Source organism: Cricetulus griseus, chromosome 2, assembly GCF_003668045.3.
Source record: "Cricetulus griseus strain 17A/GY chromosome 2, alternate assembly CriGri-PICRH-1.0, whole genome shotgun sequence".
NCBI lineage: Eukaryota > Metazoa > Chordata > Mammalia > Rodentia > Cricetidae > Cricetulus > Cricetulus griseus.
The window spans coordinates 317,920,380-317,937,326 of NC_048595.1; the positions used below are offsets into that span (position 1 = coordinate 317,920,380).

The window sequence follows — 16,947 nt, forward strand, 5'->3', positions numbered from 1 at the left end:
GGTAAGAAGTCAGGCAGGGTCCTTGTTTCTGAGGAGGTAGTAGCTGAAAAACTGCACAGGGGCTCCTGAGTGTTGCAGTGCTCCCTCTCTAGATCTGGAGGGGATTTGCACATGTGTGCTCACTTTGTGACAGCTGGTAGTGTGACTATGATTTGTGTGCATTTTAATAACAATTAAAAAGAGAACCCCACAGGGTGGAAGGAATGGCTCAGCAGTGAAAGCACTTGCTGAGGACGGGAGTTGACTTCTCAGAGGCCTCTTCTGTGGCTCACAAGCCTCCATAATTTCAGGAGATATAATGAAGGGACCAGCAAGGAGCCAATCAGAAGTCAGCTAGTGGGGCTATGCTTTACAGCTCTGGGTGTGCTTTACAGACAAGTGCGCAACAGTGACGTGCAGAGCATAGCAACCACCCTGGGAGGGCCTATTGGCTATAACAACCAGTTGACCAATCAACACAGGCCAGGTCGCACAAGCCTGGAGGTGCACCAATCCTGAGCCTGTGTGTACCCTTAGACACACCCCTTATGCTGTCCTATAAGATCCCTGTCTCCTCTGGGTCTTTTTCTCCAGCCATCCACCATGGTGAATGGATGAAAGGCCCAAGCTAATGGGGTTAGCTCCTTAAACAACTGCAATAAAAAATAAAAGACTCTTTGCTTGTGCATCAAAATGGGCCTCTTGGTGATTTGGGGGTTCAGAATTTGGGCAAAACATTAACACCCTCTTCTGGGCCTCTTTAGAAGACTCACAAACACAGCATCACACACACACACACACACACACACACACACACACACACACACACACACACACAACCCCCTAACCCCCCCCCCAAAAAAAGCAAAAAAACCTTAACAGCAACAACAATCTACAATGGGCTGGTCTTAAGTCAATAAAAGGTTCAAAGGATCACCCAGCTGGTCTGGATACCTAAACAAGAAGTAGAAACACAGGTGTTTCTCAAATGGGAAGCCATTTTGAATACTGTTTAGGATTTTGTGCTGTCTCTTCAGAGTTCTGCTCTCCCCCCACCCCCAGGCATATAAACTATTTATTAACAGTGAAGGCCCAGGGACTCATTTCTTCTTGGATACACCCCACAGTAGGGCCCTGGCGGCCAGTGGTCTTGGTGTGCTGACCTTGGACACAAAGTCCCCCAAAGTGGTGCAGCCCCCTGTGGGATCTGATCTTCTTCAGTCGCTCCAGGTCCTCACGTAGCTTGTTGTCTTGACCATTGGCCAGAACCTGGCTGTACTTCCCGTCCTTCACATCCTTCTGTCTGTTCAAGAACCAGTCTGGAATCTTGTACTGTCGTGAGTTCTGCATGATGGTGATCACGCGTTCCTCCTCGTCCTCTGTGAGCTCTCCAGCCCTCTTGATGAGGTCAATGTCTGCTTTCCTTAACACCACAGAGAGCACATCTCTGTCCCATACCCTTAATGGCAGTGATGGCAAAGGCTATTTTCCGCCGCCCGTCGACCTTGGTGTTGAGTACTCGAAGAATGTGCTGGAACTTCTGAGGGATCACTAGAGACACGGCGGCAGCCCAATCAGCGGCATGTAGGCCACCTGTGGAAGCCAGAATTCCACTCTTATAGCTTCTATATGATCTTTCTCAACAAATGCATTCTTCTCCACCTCCTTGCTACACCACAGGCTCCAGACCTCTGGCTGTTTTGACAAGCTATGAAATAGCACATAATTCAGAGTTCTTCTAGGAAGAGCCAAGGCCACACCCTACACCTGCACACATGTCTCTGCATTGCCTCAGCACAGGTGCCCATACTTTTCTCCAGCAGGATCCACAGCAGCCTCCAGGAGCTCACTAGAGCTTAGAGGCTGACCCAGATCTCTCTCAGGAGGCCTGGTGGGAGGGACTGAGGAAGTTTCAGTTTCTGACACCCAGTGGGTGATGGGATGAGGCTCCTAGGTGACTTTCCATATGACTGACAGAGCAAGGTAAGAGGAAGAAGTCCCACGGTGGCTCCAGCAGCAGGTTACAGTCAGGTGTCTGCAGGGAGCAACCTCGGGAAGCCCATGGGCATCGCAAGAGCCTACTAGAGGCTGATGCCTGCAATCCAGGGCCAGCACACTGAACGGACATGTCCCTGCCCAGGCTCTCTTGGGTGGGTCAGCTGGCCATGAGAAAACAACAGGGTCCAACGTGACAGTCCCCACATTCTAAAGACTTGAAAGGGACATCCTTTGGTTTGGGTCTGGACTCCTGGGGCTCAGCCTGGCCTGGCCTGAGGCTGCAAGAAGAATAACAACTAGGAAGGGCCATCCTCAGGTGGTGAAGGTTTCTTGGCTGCAGGGACTCTTGTCTATTCCCACCCCCACCCCTGTTGCTGCGCTGACTGATGCCCACCCTCTCTCTTCCTATGGCTCCCATGGCCTCTCTCCCATGATCACTTCTTATGGTAAGCCTCTGTGCTCCAGAGCCTCCGGATTCCTCCCAGGTGTGCCCACTGGTGCCTCCCCTCTGAAGCCTCTGCTTCTGTTCTTGCCACTTTCCTTCTCTGGTGTCCCTCTCTTGCCTTCCTGGCTTTCCGCTGTCCTTTTCCTCCCCTTCCTGCAGAGGCAGGTTAGCAGAGGGCAAGGGCCCTGGAGAGGACTCAGGAGGCAGATGAGTGCTTGTTCCCCATTGCTTTGTGTGATTTTGGCTGAAGGGCAGAGGAGTTTTGCTGGCTGTTAGGGGACAGGTTCACTCATGGCAGGAACCCCTGGATTGTGCCAAAGCTGTTGTGTATTGGTCAGCTTTCTGTTATTGTGATGGAATTCCCAGGACTATTAACTTAGACAGGGGAAGTATTTAGATGGTTCATAGTTTGGAAGCTTCCTTCGTGTAATTAGCCTCTCATTGCTTTGTGCCTATGATGAGGTAGCGAATTATAGTGCCATCAAGTGGAAGAGCAAAACAGCTTATTTTACTAACTCATCAGCCAGAAAGCCAAAGGGCCCCACTGTCCAATTTAGGCACATACACACACCCCCACCCTGCTTTCCCCAAGGTTCTACTGCTCCAAGCCTTTAACACATGGGCTCTTGTCGAGTTTTCCAAACCATAGCCTTGTACAGTGGGAAATGCCTTGTATACCCAGATGACCTCTGTCTGTTTCTATGTCCCCTTATTTCTGTCTGTCTGTTTTGCACCTTGCTAGTGGTGAGTCAGAATACATCTTTGCTTTAATTCCCTTCTGCAGCTCCTTGTTTTTGGGTATAACCCACAGCCCGCTTGCTGTGCCGAAATCACTGAGACAAATAGTAACCCAAGGCTGATTTTCTCTTGCTGCCAAAGGAGGCCTGCTTCATTCCTGGTCCCTTGCAGCGGTGAAGGCAGACCAAGCATGTGACAGCAACACCCAGGGAGAGTAAATCAAAGCAAATCAGGGATTTCTGGAGCTCTCTGGCAGGAATAGAAATAGAAGTTCAGGGCCAGGCATCGTGAGGCACACCACAGTCCCAGTGCTTGGGGGCTGAGGCACGAGGAATGTGAGTCCAAGGTCAGCCTGGGCAGCAGAGACCTTGTATTAAATGAACCAGACAGGAGGAGAGCAGGGGAGGGAGGTAGGGAGAATCGGGAATGTTCTAGCAAAGAACACTGGGTGGAACTGGAAATTTTCAGGGTGGCTGGACCTCCTTCTGACTTTGTACCTTGTAAATCCCCTACAATCTATGCCCAAATGGCCATTTTCCTTCTGTTGGACCAAACCTTGTTTCTTCTGTTTTAGAAACTGACATATGAGCATGCTCTAATTACCCCCAAACATGGGGATTAGCTAGAACAAACGTTTCTCTCTCAGAACGATTTACACAGAGATGAGATTTTGTTTTGGAGAAAGGAGGGAATGTAAATGGAGATGTCTGTGTGAATACTCAAAACCCAGGGCAAAGGGAATATCAGATTTATTCTGGGCTTCAGACCACACTGCAACCCAACTTTTTCCCTTAATATGAAACGTATCGTAGGAAGGAGAAGAAACTATGTAAGGCTTAATTCCTGCACGGGACACTTGATGTATATTAATCTAGTTGATTCTAACTATAAATTCCTGAGAGGCCATTTTTATTTCCTCTTACAGATGTGGAACCTTGAAGAGAATATACAGAAGCTATGCACCCCCAATCAGGATTGTAACCTGTGCACACTCTAAAGCCACCATTTCCTGTGGATGCCTCAGGCCACACTCTTACCATTCCCCCAGCCCCTTAAGACAGTTTTTGGCTATTTTGTTCCTAATGCTGTGATAGTGGCATGGTTATTACAAAACCAGTAGGCATTCCCTCTTGGAGAAGCTACTGAGTTTTGAGGAATTTGAGATACGAAACTGTCAGGGAGTATTTTGTAGGCGATTAGAAGTGTTTGGACTACTCAGGAAATAGATTCCAACTGAAAACATGTAGATGTTATATGCTTCCCACTTAGGAAAGCATCCTGGATCAGAGGGAAAGTGTCTATGGGAAAGTGGCAGGCGGGGCTGGAAGACACGGTAAGGTGAGGAATCAGCCTGTGCCAGCTGGCCAGAAGTGAGAAATCCATCCATCTGCACTGGCTGGCTTTACCACAGTTGCTTCCATTTTCAATTGTATCAAAATGTTTTTTAAACATCTTTTCTGAATTTGCTAAGAAACTATTATTTTAACTTTCTCTGTCATTAACGTAATCTTTATTTTTCTTTTCTATGTCTTTAAAAGCCATGAATTTTCTGTAGAGGATGGAGTGATCACCAGAAACAACCTCCCTTCTCTGTAGTGCTGTCCGTGCCATCTTTTAAGTGTGATCTACATTGTTTTTCTTCTGTGCTCATCTGGGACTTCTTCAGCTGATTGACAGGAGTCTAAGTACCCCAGACATCACCTTCTGGGAGACCTAGAGTGTCTCCAGGATATTTCCTTCCAATCCTTGCCTCTGATGCTACGTAAGACAATGGATCAATAGACCTCTGTCCAAAAAGATTGAAAACCACACACATTGACAAATACATTACATTTCTTCCATGTGGCATTTTTGATTATGATCATACTGAGTGTGGGACACATGGGTGCAATACATTAAAATTTTAAAGTGGTGAAAAATTTCAGTTAACTTTAAAAGATATATTAGTATTTTCATTTATTTATGAAAATAACCAGAATCCTGTAAAATTTCAGGGTCAAATAAAACAGTAAAGCCATGAATTAAAAGGCCCAGACCCAACTGCCTAGTTCTTTGCTGCAACTCCTTCACATTGGTGGGAGTTCTCGATGCTCACTGTATTTCAACCAGCCTGAAATGCATGTCTACTGTGGTTCCTTACATCACTTTTGGATTTAGGAAGATTATTAGGGAATGCCATTTAATTTCCTTCTGGATGCTTGGCTGGGAGGGGAGGGGGATGGAGGGAGAGAGAGAGGAAGAGGGAGAAGGAGAGAGAAAGAAGTAAAACCAAATACAAGCAAATAATGCTAAATCTATGTGTTTGGTTGTAGCCATTTGCCCTGACCTGAAAATTTGCCTTGCTGTGAATAGTGAGCTTATCATCTTAGAAAGGGCCTGTCTTTGCTAAGGATGTGGCCACACTGTAGACACCTGCATGTCCACACTTTAAGAAGACTGAGCTTGGGAACTGGAGACCAGGTAGACTCTGGTTCCAGCTCAGATCTGTTCCCAGATATATGGAAGATTATTTTCTACCACAAAGTTCTTCCATTGATGTATTTTAGAAAAACAAGTATATCTATATGGAACACATTCAGACTTTTACTTTGACATTAATTCCTAAACAATATGGTTTAACAACTAACTACTTGACATTTTATAAGTCAATATAGAGATGTTTGAAAGCATACAGGGGGATTGTGTAGCCTATAAGCAAATAACACACCACTGTATTGTATTATTGGAAGTTCGGGGCCAGGAATCATGGGGATCGCCACAATCCCAGTGTTTAGGTAATGAGGCAGGGGGATTGTTTGTTCAAGGTCAGCCTGGACTACAGAGTGAGACCTCGCATCTTACACCATTGAAAGTTTTTTGTATTGGACTTTACTGGTGAAAAAATTTTAGAATGTGCTGAAGAGATATTATTCTAATGAATTCTGTGTACCTATTATCAAATCTCAACAGTTTCGTGTAAGGAACTTGAGCCATGTGTGGTCTTGGTATCCACCAGGAATGTCTTGATAACAATTCTACATGGAGACTGATACCGATAGCACTGATATGCTGGGTTTCTTCATGGGCCATGACTTAGGCATACTGTCTTTAGTTTTTCTAACTCATTTTTCAATTTTCGTTGAGTTCTCTTTCTTTTTTGATATGTCATTAAAACTTTCCTGAAAACAGCTTATACACCTCATTCTTCCCACTAAATCGTCCTGGTTTCTGCACAGGGATAAAGCCACTCCCTGCTGCTTCACGGGGTGTTTAACCTTCACTAAACTGTAAGCTCTCAAAGGCAAGATCTGAAGTATCTGCTTGTGATGACTGCAAAGCAGCACTGAGCACGTAGTGAGAACCAATGGCAGGCGGTTGCTTCTCTTGTTCATCTACAACGGCAGACTCACTTGGGACCTGCCAGTTCTTTCACATTTAACTGAGACTCTAAACAAAGAAAGCATGCGGAGAATGGCACCTCCACCAAGGCTTCTTGGTAGCCTCAAGACACTCTGCACTGTTCAGGGTTTACAATCCCTTAACAGAATGCTTGCAAATATAATTGGAACATTGATTCTGGCAGCGGACTCTTGAGGCAGAGTGGGAATCAGATGCTATTTTCACAGTTGAGGAAAGCAAGGGCACGAAGCTTGAGGCTAATGTGTGCTGGAGTCCGATCAAGAGTTGAAGCCTGTCCATAAACGTCTCCATCTCTGCAGTGTATGTAAGGGGAGTCAGGCTCTGGGAATGTTTATGCTGGCCATCTGATTCCCTGGCAAGACTTGCAGAAGTCCTTCGAGGTGGCAGTGTAAGCACAGTTGGCCAATAGCACACCACAGGCTCCGGAGAGCACTCATGGCAAACACGCGGAATGACAGGGACACAGCCCATGTAAGAGGGAGAATGCTATCTTCAGACAGGAAATGAGAGAGACCAGCCCCACAATTCCTCCTACCTGCACATCTCCAGTCCATCTAAGGCCCTCTCATTAGAATTTACTTCTTAAAGTCCTCAGTACACAGAGATGCACAAAGATTCAGGCCATCAACACATAACACTTAGGGAACAAACCGCTGCGTGAAGTCTATGAACTATTTTCAGGTAATTTTTTGAGGTAATGGTCAAGATTCATTTTGCCTTCTAAACTCTGTTTCAAAAATCATTCATTAAATATCCTTCCCCCCATTGAATTGCTATGACAACTAAAAAAAAAAAAATCTACTTATCAATGAGGCTGATGTCTGACCTCTCCATTAGTTTGTATGTCTGCTGTTTCCTTGGTTTCTGTAGCTCTTCTATACACTGAGAATAATTAGCACACATTCTCTGAGCTCCGTCTCAAATGGAGTTGGTTTCTGTTGTTTCTTTGCATTTCCAGTAAATAACAATGAACTGTTGAGTTTTTACCCCCACATGCACACCTTCCGGAAGTTTGGTTGAAACTTACATACATCAGTTTAAGAAAAATTCACCTCATATACAGTTTGGGGTCTGTCATATTATTACATTTATTTAAATCTTCCTTAATTTTTCTTAACAGTCTGTCTTAGATTTTGGCATGTATAGGTATCATATATGTTGTGTTAAGTTGACAAAAAGTGTTTCAGGTTTTTAGAGATCCCTATAAATTGAATAATAATTATTATTGTTAATAATAATTACTAGACTGAATAACAATAATTTGGAATCACTTTAAAATTTTCTATTTCCCCTATTTTCTTTTTGTATATAAAATATATATGATTTTTGTCTTTAAAGCATGTGGCTTTGCTACGTACACATTAATTTGTAGAAATTTTAGTATTTTTCTATTTTCTATATACACAACTGTATTCACTATAAATATCATTTTTTTTGGTATGTGTTCTTTAGCTTGTACCTTTTATTGCTCAGTATTACTCCATCCCAATAATGAGCTCCTCTAAAATATTCTTTCTTTAAAATATTCATTAACGTTTGATAAAAAAATAAAAATTGGGTTACTGTGTGTTTTGAGCTATAAAACCACCACAAGCATTTGTTGAAATTCCTTATGCAGACATGATCTTTGGCAAATACCAGTGGGTGAAATGGCTGGCTCTTGTCAATCACAGATGTACACTTGCTTTTGTAGGAAAACAGCGAATTATTTCCCCATAACATTTGTACCATTTTACATTGCCACTAGCAGAAAACTGGCAAATAAATACAGCCAGCCTTTATTTGTAGCCTGCCATCCTCACTTCTTCCTTTGAACACATTCCAGTTCCTAGATGACCTCTCCTGCTCTGGCCACCTGGTCCCCTCCCAGGGGCTTCAGCACATAAAGCAATTTCTTGTCTTACTGCATCCTTACCTCTGGCTTCCTCTCCCCTGACCCTCTTCCTTTGGCTCTTTAGAAGCCCAGCTTTCATGTTCAAGCCTTGGGTTGTAGACCACATCCGTGGAGCCCAAGCACTCTACTTAGGCATTGCCTGCCCCTGCTTCATTCTTTTTTACTGCTTCTTTTCTTGTTGTAGCATTCCTCCCTCCCTGTAGTTATATTTATTTATTTTTTTCTATTTCCTTGGCAGAGAAGTTGGTGAATGAAAGTTTTCCCACAACATACTGAAAAGAATTCAGACTTGGACTTCCATCATTGAACCCTTCACTTACAACTCATTTTCTTACCAAGTGTTTTTTAGCATCCTTATTTGAGGAATATTAGGCAAATTTGTAGGCAGGTCCAACTCAGCTGAGCAGACTGACTTGGACAATTGTCATTACAATAGACTGAAAAACGGATGTTCCCATGAGCCCACCTGGGAAAATGACCATTGAATCTGCCATCAAATCTTTGGGCATTCTAGTTGTCTTTGTGGGATAGCTCAAGAAGATAGGATTCTTGTTTCTCCCACTCTCAGCCCCTGCCTGGGTCTTTTATGAATGCCGTGTGGTTTCATTAAGAAGGACCAGCACTGAACTTATCATAAGTGGATTTAGTAAGAATTAACTGGATGCACACACTGTATAAACAGTGAGGTCATGACACCTCTAAGGTATGGTCCAGGGGAAGGTTTTTATTGTAGTTATGAGGGGGAGAACAGCCAGAGGCATCTGGAAGAGTTCAGAGCGACAGAGAAAGTAGTGGACTAAACATGACCAGCGCAACTGAACCAGGCCATGGGGGGATTGTGAAGGAGGAGTGAGAGAGAAGGACTGAGGGGCGCGGGGGTGGGGGGAGGCAAGAGAGCACTAAAAAAGAGCCAAGAGAACACGTGACCCAAATGGCAGGGTTCTATGGGAATGAGAAGCTGGGAGAAGGGAAGCCAGTGAGCTGCACAAGTTTAGAGTAGGAGGTGGGGTGAGAAGAGCCAGGATGCCAGCATGGACTCTGTCACAGGTATTTGCAATGTGTGTGCTTTGGAATGCTAATAGGCACCACAGTTGGCCATTTGTCCCGAGTTCCTTTTGGACCTGACAAACAGAGCATTCTAACATCCCCTAAAGAAAACAGTTAAGCTTTCACTTAAAAAAATTCAGATAGTGTATACAATAGAGCTTACTCCATTTGTTTCTACAAGTCTGTCCCTGAACTTGTCGGTAAGCCTTTACATTTTTTTCTTTTTCTTTCTTTCTTTTTAAAAATGTATTTGTTTTCTTTTTAAAACTTTGAGTCTTTGCAGATTTCACATCATGCATCCCGATCCCACTCATCTCCCCAATGCCCCCAAACTGCTCTCCACCCTTGGGACCTCCCCAAAAAACAAACTAAAATTTAAAAGAAAAACTGAAAACCAAATAAACAAAACAAAGCAAAGCAAAAAAACAAAACAAAAACCCAAACAAAACAAAAAAGAAGAATCTCCTTTTTTGTTTTGTGGCAGCTGTACTGCATGTAGTGTGGCCCGTCCAGTTACACAAGTAATCTTTTGGTCCTTTCATCTTCACTTGCAAGGGATCATTGCTATGAGTCATTGGTCTGGTTCGAGGCCTCTGGCTTCTGCTAACCACCAATAATGGGCTCTCTCTGGGGCTTCTCTTGGTAACTGGAAAACTCAGGTGTCCGGGGTCCCAGGCCACGACCGAGGTCACCCCAATCACCAGGCGGACTAGAGAGCTTGCTGCAAACTGCATGAGGCTTTATTGTTTTTTAACGAGCTAGCCCCATGTTAGCTCAGGTCTTTCACCCACCCACCATGGCGGATGGCTTGCAAAAGACAGCTCCAACCCAGCTGCAGAGAGAGATCTTGTAGGGCAGCGTAAGGGGAGTGTCTAGGGGTACTTACAGGCTCAGGATTGGTGTGCCTCCAGACTTGGAGGGCTTGCCCTGTGTTGATTGGCCAACTGGTTGTTATGGCCCATAGGCCCTCCCAGGGTGGTTGCTATGCTCTGTGCATCATTGCTGTGGGCTTGTCCTGTAAAGTACACCAAGGGTTATAAAGCATAGCGCCACCAGCTAACTTCTGATTGGTTCCTTGTCACCTAACCTCTAGTGACTAAAACAAGGTCATAGCGAGCAAGTGTTGCTGTCATGGCTGCCGAAATGGGGAGCTGGTCCCTTCAGGATATCCTGTTGTCCTGTGTCATGGAGATCCTGCAGTTTGGGATCTATAAATTTGCCCCCTTCACATTCTCCAACATGTGGACGAAAGTGTCTGTCCTGCCTGGTCCCAGCCGTTTAGTCTCAAATAAACATAGGGAGGCTTGTATTAATTATTAACTGTTTGGCTGATGGCTCAGGCTTCATATTGACTAGCTCTCTCTTAATTAGTAACCCATTTCTATTAATCTGTATATCTCCATATGGTCTTGGCTTACCCATGATGCCCAAGCCTCTTGCTTTCTTGGAAGCTACATGGTGTCTTCCTCAAGACTCACTCTCCCAGTTCCTCTTCCCAGCATTTTCCTAGTCTGGTAACCCCATCTATACTTCCTGCCTGGCTACATCCTGCCTGTCCATTGGCCGAACATCTTTATTCTTCATCCAGTAAGAGAACCATATATTCACAGCATACAGAAAGACATCCCCCATCACCAACAGTTCACAGATGCAGTGGATTGTTGGGGTAGGCCAACTCGTAGACCTGGTTCTGGAACCCAGGTGAGCTCTCCAGCACTGTCTGTTGTTCAGATTCAGGCATTATGCTGGCCTGCCCCTGCCACCTGGCAGAATACACTCATGCGGTACTCTGGTCAGCCCAGGGTTCCATGAATACTAGTCTCCACACAGGTGTAAAGGACCCCTTTAAAAGACAGACCCCCGCCCACTTACACTCTCTTGCTCTCTTTCTGCTCTTTCCAGCTCCCCTCTCTTTCTGCTCCTGTCTCCCTCTTCTCTTCTGTCCTCTGTCTCTGTGTCTCTCTACCTCTTTTTCTCTTTCCTTCCTCCTCCCTCCCCTTTCTAATAAGACTTCTCACTCAAGCTCTGTCTGCCTGGTGTGTTTGTGTCCCTGGCCCCGCCCCACCTCAATCACCCTCACTGGCTTTGGAATCTGCCATGGTCCCCCACGTAGGACCCTGTTCCAGCTTTATTCTAACTTAAACAAAAGAACAACACTGTCTGTGCCAGCCCATCCAATACAGCCTGCAACAAGGAGCAGAGCCAGTTCTCTTGCTGGCCTGGCTTGTCCACATTCACATCACCAGGGCTAGCTCCACCTTGGTGGAGGGAGATCTCGCTCAATTGCTGTAGGGGTCATGGTGTGTGTGTATGGGGCGGGGGGAGTCAGCTCTCTTACTCTCATGCCCTCAGGGCTGGCAGCTCTCTTGCTCTCATGCACTCAGTGCTGGCTCACCTATGTCTCCTGAGAACAGGGTTACCTCTAGTGTGCTGCCCTGGTGGGGTGCAGGGTCCACTCTCCTGTGTGCTGCAGCTGGTAAAGGTCAGGGCTAGCTCTCCTGCTTTCATGACTCTAGGGACAGCTCTCTTTCTTGCTGCAGGTAGCAAAGGGTGGGAGGGGAGGGCATCTTTCCTCACCCATGCCACCACATGGCAGATGAGCTGGGGTGGGGGATGACAACATAGGGTCAGCTCTGCTGTTCATAAGCCCTCAGGACTGGATCTCCTACAACCTCTACAACAGGGTCAGCCCTAGAACGCTGCCCAGGTGGGTTCATCTTTCTTGATTGGGGGAGGTGGAGAGCTCTTGTGCTGCAATATCCAGGGAGGGGCAGGGCCAGCTAGCCCAGGGCCAGCGAGGGGCTGGCCTTCAGATTTCAACATGCCTGGTTCCTATGACCCCCATGGTAACACTGGCCATGGACATCAACACAGAAGGGCCATGGGCCCAGACACGGTCCCGGTGGCAGCACAGGTCATCTGGATCCGCATAAGCCTTCTACATTTTTATCATTGGTGAGTATAACAACCATTTGAAAGGAGGGTAAGAAATGTCCACCGCAGACTCACATACTGAAGGCACGGTCCCCATGCAGCAGTCAGTGTTTGGAGTAAGGAGATGTGCTGAAATCTTGAGGAAGCTAACCACATCTCAGTGGATTAATCTACAGATGAGCTCATCCTTGGATGGACTATTAGAAGTAGCCTTTGAAAGGCATATCTTGACCCTGGCTCTTTGGCCCTTTCTCTCTCTCCCTTCCCATCCCCTATTGCCTGTTTCTCTTCCTTTCTCTTTCCCTCTCTTCATTTGCTTCTCTTTCTGTCCATCAAGGGTTGAATATTTTCTGCTGTGATATTCTGCATTGGGATAAGCCTGGAAACAACGGAGCCAGCAGCTATTGGCTGAAACCTCTGGACCGTGAACCACAGCAAGTCTCCTGGAGGTTGTTCTTCTCAGCTGTTTTGCCATGGGCTGAAGAGTTGAGTGATACAGAGATCAAATACTGTTCTTGCCATTGTTGCTGGGTTTCACCTCTTCTCCATTTTGCATCCTTTTCTTTCTCATCTTCCTCTATCTTTCTTCTTCTTCTTCTTTCATAGGGATGAGGTGGAGACAATGGTGAAGATGGACTGTCTGTTGCACACACTTGAACATTAGAAACAAATCCTGGCACACTGATGCAGTGCAACCATTATCTATTGCGTTGTTTCACTCTGTTAGTTACTTTTCTCATTGCGGTCACTGAAATAGCGGGCAAGAAGCAACTTGAAGAAGGGAGTGTGTGTTTAGGCTTAAGTTTTGTGGGAAATGTCCTTCACCATGGCAAAGGCATGGTGGCCAGAACAGCTTTCAGGAGCATGAAGTTGCTTGCTTACATTTGGGCGTATCAGGAAGCAGGGATAGATGAAGAAATGTGTTTGGATTTGTAACCTCAGGACTTGCTTCTAATGACCCACTGCCAGTGAGCCCTGACTCCTGAAAGATACTATACCCCATCCTCAGTCAGCACCACTAGCTGGAAACCCCATGTTCAAATGCTCAAGCCTGTGTTTGAACATTTTATACTTAAACCATATTATCCCCCAATATATCCATCTGAACAGCTAATCAAGATAGCAGTTTGATTAAGGTTTTTCGTGGGTTGGTGGTACACACCTTTAATCCTAGCACCTGGGAGGCAGAGACAGGCAGATCTCTGTGAGTTCAAGGTCAGCCTGGTCTACAGAGTGAGTTCTAGGACAGCCAGGACTGTTACACAGAGAAACTCTGTCTCTGAAAATCAAAACCAAACCGAACCCAAGCAAAAAAAAAAGGTTGGTTAATAATAGCAAAGTAGGATTCTACAATAGGAAATTTTAGATTTATTATAACCTCAAACATTTTTATCATCTTCAAAATTTCCCTAGTCTATATATGTTCAGCTCCACCAAAAGTTGTTTGCTTTTCCTTGTGGGAGTATATTTTCCTTAGTTGTCAAGCCTAGGTCGTTTCAAAGTGCTGGCCTTTAAGTTTCATCTGGGTTATCCTGGCTGGCTTCCCTTATCTTATTTTTCTCTTGATTCATGTTCCATTTTCATCTCTCTTTGTATATCTAATAATTTCTATTGAATCCTCAATACTATGAGAAATGCATTATTGAAATACTCGATTCTGCTCTATTCCTCCAAAGGATATTGACTTTTTTTTTTTAAAGCTAGTAGAATCAAAGCATCGAGCATCATGTCAACTTTGGCCTTAATCAGATTACATAGAGTCTGTGCACATGAATGAGTCAGGCCAGACAGACTCTGAATTGAGTTTATAAGCAGATTTTGAGGCTTTCACAAGAGTTTCTTCCCTCACTTTGCAGCTTTTGGAATGACCTCACTTTACCTCCAGCTTCTCATAATGAACAGTGGGACAACTGGAACCTCATGGAACTAAAAAACCTTCTCTACAGCAAGGAAAATAACATGCAAGTGAGTGAAGAGACCACGTACAAGATGGGAGAAAACATCCACCAGCTATTTATGTCAGAAGGATAATAACTAGAATATCGAAGGAACTAAAATCAAATCAAGAAAATAATACAATAAAAGTATAAATGGACATTGAGTCTCAAAATACAAAAAAAAATTCAGATTCAGTGTTGTATTCCTGTAATCCCAGCCCTCCTACAGCCAGATTCAAGGTAGACACAGAATATCCTCAAAGCGTGTGGGCCAGCTGGTTTGGAGTACACAGTATGACAGAATCACCAGCAGAGGTTCTGCCTTAACAAGATGCAAGGAGAGATGACTCATGAAAGTGGCCTACTGACTGCCACATATGTGTTATGGCATGCACATACCCCACATATCACCAATAACAGTAACAATGACTACATCCACAACCACCGCCACCACAACAATAGAGCTGCCATATAACCTGTTCTTAATAACATATCCAAAAGACTCTCTAATCTGCTACAGCAATGGTTCTTAACTTGTGGATCATGTCCCCTTTAGGTCCCACATTTCAGATATTTACATTATGATTCACAAAAGCAGCAAAATTACAGTTATGAAATAGTAATGAAATAATTTTATGGTTGGGGGGTCACCACAACATGAGGAACTGTGTTAAAGGGTCACAGCATTAGGAAGGTTGAGACACACTCTGTTATAGGGGTACCTGCACATTCAAGTTCCCTGCTACTTTATTCACAATAACTGGGAAATGGAATCAACCTAGATATCCATCAGCAGATGATAGTGAATATGTGGTGTACACATACCATGGAATTTTATTCAGCTGTAAAGGAAAAGAAAACCATTAAATCTTCAGGAAATGGATGGAAATGGGAAATATTACTGAGTCGGATGACTAAGGCCCATAAAGACAAATGGCTGCATGTCCTTTCTCAAATGTAGAGTCTATCTTTGAATGTTTCCATTTATATGTTTAACTTGGATACCCGTAGAGGTGAGCAAGCCAGAAAGGAGCCATGGGGGGAAGGAGAGGGGCCTTCAGGGAAAGAGGACAGAACACATATCTGAAAGGGGAGGGCAAGAGTATTGGAGAGGCAGAGATTTAAATGGTGGTGAAGCAAAGGATGGGGGACATGAGAGGTGGAATGAAGAAAGCTAATAAAAAATAAAGATATATGGAGCCTTACTTGAAAAGCTAATTAAAACATATTAGAAGGAGAAGAGGAGGAGGAGGAAGAGAGCTTGAAGGGAGGCACCTTGCATATGCAGACAATGCTGTTCCTGAAAGCCATATGTTATTAAATGAAAACCCCAATGCTCTGTGTGGGACCTCTCAGAGACCATACAGGCTGTTGCCATTGTTCTTGATTAATGATTAGTTCTTGAACTAGATGTTAATACTCCATTGCTGAAGATACCACACATTTGGCTGCTGGACATAGAGAAACAAGCTGAAGCTGAGGTGGAAGCTTCCTCCCTGCTGGTTAGCTTCACAGTGCTATGGGTGCTATATAAGCTACTGAGGGAGAAAAGTCATCAACGATTTTACCCAGATGGGAGCCCACAATACGACAACGTCAATCTGCCAGGCAAGGTGAACCTACTGGTGCAGTAGTGGCATGGCTGTTGTTGGGTAACCAATTCCTGACTAGATTTGAGGCCCACTTCACAGGAGGGGTTTGTGCCTGGTACTGTAAACCTGGCCAAAATCCCAGTGAGGAAGTCATAGGCCCTAGGTGAGTATGTACTACTTTTGCTTTGCTAAAGTCCATTGTATAAAATTTCCTTCTAAATATTTATGTTTATGGCCATGTCAGTGGGGCTTTCAGCCTTGGTTAGAGAAGCTTCTGTGTGTGTTTATTTGGGACCGAATGGCTGCAGGACTGGGAAGAACAGAAACTTCTGTCTACACTTCTGTTTGCCATGGGTGACAGTTATTGCAGACTCATAATTTGTCAAAGTTATGATAACAAGTGAGTGTTGAGTGCTTAGCCTTAAATAGGACATCTATATTGCACCCTGAAAGGCCCAGAGATCATTGTGGAAGATGGGTGGAAAGAATGTAAGGGCCAGAGGATGAGAAATAGTGTTTTGAAACACTATTGTGTGGATCTGACAGGGTGGTTATAGATTTGCATTTAGATAGGATACATTAATATTCCATCATGAATGGGAGGGAGTACATAAATCCCAGGAGCTGAAGGCAGCTAATGAGTGCTGGGGAAGTCAGGTCACATTCCTTAGTGGCATAGTTCCTAGAGAGGTATGTTGTCTTTGCTCAAATGAACAACCTAATTAAGCTGGGCGGTGGTGGCACACTCCTTTAATCCCAGCACTAGGGAGGCAGAGGCAGGCGGATCTCTATGGAGACCAGCCTGGTCTACCAGAGCTAGTTCCAGGACAGGCTCCAAAGCCACAGAGAAACCCTGTCTCAAACTGCCCCCCCTCCAAAAAGAAAGAAAAACCTAATTAAATGTAGTAGGCCACAAAGAAAAATATGAAAGTGTGTGTGGGGGGTGGGTCGGGAAGAAAGAGTTTAGTGAGGGGGAAAGGAGAT

General features: G+C 44.8%; 1 pseudogene; it reads right to left on the reverse strand.

Annotated features, from left to right (window-relative positions):
• Window positions 1–1,050: 1,050 nt before the first annotated feature.
• LOC100759812 lies at window positions 1,051–10,922 on the reverse strand (annotated as a pseudogene).
• Window positions 10,923–16,947: the final 6,025 nt, after the last annotated feature.